The sequence below is a fragment of the Elephantulus edwardii genome, unplaced genomic scaffold (genome assembly GCF_000299155.1).
Source record: "Elephantulus edwardii isolate Elephantulus edwardi_28Jun2011 unplaced genomic scaffold, EleEdw1.0 scaffold00156, whole genome shotgun sequence".
Taxonomy (NCBI): Eukaryota; Metazoa; Chordata; class Mammalia; order Macroscelidea; family Macroscelididae; genus Elephantulus; species Elephantulus edwardii.
Genome location: NW_006399906.1, coordinates 7,918,618 through 7,922,616, shown reverse-complemented (window position 1 = coordinate 7,922,616; position 3,999 = coordinate 7,918,618).

Genomic DNA, 3,999 nt, shown 5'->3' with positions numbered 1-3,999 from the left:
AGCTTTCTTGGTTTCTGTGATTCCAAACACGTCAACTGCTGACATTTTTTTTCTTTTGACCAGTGTCTCTTAAGTTTAGTTGTACTGTCTCTAAGGGAAGTTGATGTGTCCTGTAGAACTCCTGTGTAGATTATGTTTTCCTTTCTGGCCCGAGGGCCGCAGGCTGGGTTTTGTTGGTTTTTACCTGGAAGACGCCTCTTTTTGCTATTATCCAAGGTGACCTTGCCCAGTGCCACCTCCTGTCCTCCCTCTCTGGCCGGGTTTTGCTGGTTTTTACCTGGAAGATGCCTCTTTATTATGCAGATGTCTTTTCAATAGAAACCAAAATATTATACCTTAAGTAAAAATTCGCTATTACCTTTTAATAATAGAAAATCACCATAAAATTGCAATTAAAATAGTGCTAGATAGTCTTTCATAGCCAAGGCTCAGTGTGTTGTTTGATCTCTCTTTGGGGACAAGAGAGATTAGCTTCTGTTATAGCAGTGTCAAAGACAACTTGAATCAAATTATCTATTTCCTAAACATAATCCAAATACTCCAAAGGGAGTTGAAAGGGAAACAACCTCTTCTCTTTTATTCAATGCACTATCTATCAGGGCCAGATCTCTCTCCTGGCTTGATGATTTCTTATGTTTGCTCCCTCGAAGGGACTATGCTCCTAGGATTTTTAATTGCAGAGAAAAATTAGGTGTACTAATGATAATGATGTCAGTACTGATAATTATTTAGCTAACTGTATTGAGCTCTTATTATGTGAAAGATAATGATGAAAGCACTTCATGTGTTTTTCCCATTTAATCCTCCTGACAACTGTATGAGACAGGTGTGGTTGTAATCCAAACGATAGACAAAGAGAAGAAAGCAAATTGAGGTTTCAGAACTATAGTCAGAAAAATTAAAAGAAAGAGAAATTCTAAGATTTGTTTCTTTTGAAAATTCAAGACAGTGAGTAGAAAAAGAAATACAATTCTCTGAATAAAATTACAAATTAGTATAATCACAATGATATCATTAATGATCTAAAAATTAAGCTTTTGCATATATTAAGATCATGCAAAGAACACACAAATACGTACATCACCAGAACCTGCCATAATATATGACTTATATTTTGGTTACCATAACTTATGAGTGGCTATCAAGAAAAGGCAGTTTAGTGGAAATAAAAATAATTAAAAACTTCAAAGGACTGTTGAGGCTTAGTCTAGGTGAATGAGATACACCCATTACTCTAAAGCAATTTGTATTTGAATGGATTTGTGGACCTAAGACTTTGCTTGCAGAAATTAATATTCAAAAGAAGGGTAAGCAGGATAGGAAAGAAGGGAAAAGGAAAGAAATAAATTACTATCTTCTTAAAAGTGGAACAAGCTGGGTTCTGAGTCAAGGTAAAGATGGTGTCCAACAGAGTCTATTTCCAAGACTTGAGATTAGAATATGCTCACTAATAACAATAACCTTGATCGACAGGAGTGGGAGTGGGATTGGGAGAACATGAAAAAATAAAACAAAACAAAGCAAAACAAACAAAAAACAGGCTGAGCTTAGATATATTCCTTTAGCGCTGCACACCTAACATGTACAGATGTGTAGATGAGGAAGGAAAGGTTATTGGCTTGAGGAGCAGACTCATGAGGACCTCTCACTTGTTGACTAAACTTGACACTAACTGAGGTGATAGAGCTGAGTGGGGAGACAAACAGGGCTGGAATGCAAGAAGAAGTGTGGGTTCCTAAGCTTGCAGTTGATGCCCATTTTATATGGGCTAGAGTTGGCTGAAGATGAGTTGACCAGAACCCAACCAGTAGAAAAGATGATCCAAGCTATAAACTAGGGTAGATTACAGCCACATGATGGCTTGCTCTGGACTGAACTTTGCTTTAGATGCAGAAGCTCTAAGTTTCCAAGTTGATCTGAAAATCCTTCAGTAAAAGGGACATGCTTGTTCCCTCAGAGTACTGGTTTGATGTTGTAACTGTTAGGTGTAATTGAGTCAAGTACAATTCAGCACCCTATGAACCAAAGCTCTGAGCCCTGCTCTATCCTGTGCCATTCTCATTCTTCCTAACACACAAGAGACCATTCCAGCAATCACCTCATAAATCCACCTGGTTGAGAGACTTCATCTTCTTTGCCAAACTTCCACTCTTCGTAGTATCATGCCTCTCTCCAAGGAATAGCCTCTCCTAGCAACATGCCCAAAGTATGTGAGGTGAAATCTCCGAAGAGCACTCTGGCTGCACCCTCTCCAAGATACATCTGTCTGTTTTGTTGTTGGAATATTCAATGCTCTTCTCCAATATCACACAGTTGAAGAACATTAATTCTTCTGTCATCCTTATTAATTGTTCAGGTCTAGGTGCATAGCAAGTGATTGGAAAGACTATGGCCTATATTAGACACACTAAAACTGATATCATTACTACTCAATAATTTGGAGAAGTCTCTAACTGCTGATATTCCCAGTAAAATGTGTCTCCCTATGTCATCATAAAGGTGTTAATTGTGGATCCAAGTAAAATAATATTGTTGACAGTTTCAATCTCTTCCAACGGTAGTAGTCTTTGTTTTCTTGACACTAAATCCATACTGAAGGTTGCATTCCTTGATCTTCTGCAACAAGTGCTTCAAGTCTTCTTCACTTTCAGCAAGGGAGGTTATGTCATATGCATGACGTAGGTTATTGACAAGTCTCCTTCCAATCCTGATACCATATTCCTCTTCTTAAAGTCTGGATTCTAGAGTAATTTGCTCAGCACACACATTAAAACATACGGAGAGAGAAAATCATGACACACTCTCTTCCTAATTTTAAACCATGCAGTGTTTCTCTGCTCTGTTTGTACAACAGCCTCCTGGTCGAGATATAGGTTTCTCACTAGCACAATTAAGTGCTCTGGGACTCCCACTCTTCTCAGTGTCAGCCACTACTTTATGATCCACACAGTCAAATGCCTTTACATGGTCAGTAAAGCACACACAGACTTTTTTCTGGTATTTGTTACTTTTAGCCAGAATCTATCTGACATCAATAATGATATCCCTGTTGCCACGGCATATTCTAAATCCTGCTTCAACTTCTGGCTGTTCCCTATCTATACTGTTTTAGCTGTTTTTTTAATGATCTTCAGCTGTATTTTGCTTGCATGTGATATTAATGCTATTGTTCAATAGTTTCCCCATTCTGTTGGATCACCTTACTTGGGAATGTAAAGGGGGAAGTCTACAGTGTAAATTAATGAAACATAATATAAATAAAAGACTATGCAAAACAAAATGTACATAAATGCACAAAGCACAATGTACATAATGTATATGAATGATAAAAAATATTAATTAAAATATTTGGCAACAAAAATTATTTAGTTGCTAGATTTCTTGTAAAAGAAAAAAAAAGGAATTAAAACTGGACTGCTAGCTGTAGAAAGCTGAAACAGGATCCATATCTCACACCATACCCAGAAATCAACTCAAGGTGGATCAGAGATCTTGGAATAAAGCCTAAAGCCAAAAATCTTACAAGAGACAAACTGGGACCAAGCTTAGAAGGCCTAGTCTATAAAGGGACTACCAAATACAGCCAGAAATACACACTTTGAAGAAAATAAAATTTATGAATGGGATCTTTTTTTTCAAAATGGGCCCCTTCACGAATTTGCGTGTTATCCTTGTGCAGAGGTCATGCTAATCTTCTCTGTATCGTTCCCATTTTAGTATATGTGCTGCTGAAGTGAGCATGAAAGGGATCTTCTAAAGATAAAATCTGTGCACTCATCAAAAACTTTTTGCAGCACAATGAAAAGATAACCTACTGACTTAGAATAAACACTTGGCAATACCATCTCAGACCAAGGTCTCACAACCAAAGTTTACAGAATCCTACAGGGCCTCAAGAAGAAAAAGACTGATAATCCAATTACAAAATAGGTAAAATGAATGAATGGAAATCCAAAGTCTGTAACTTTTCATTGAAATTAATAATAAATTAAAAAATAA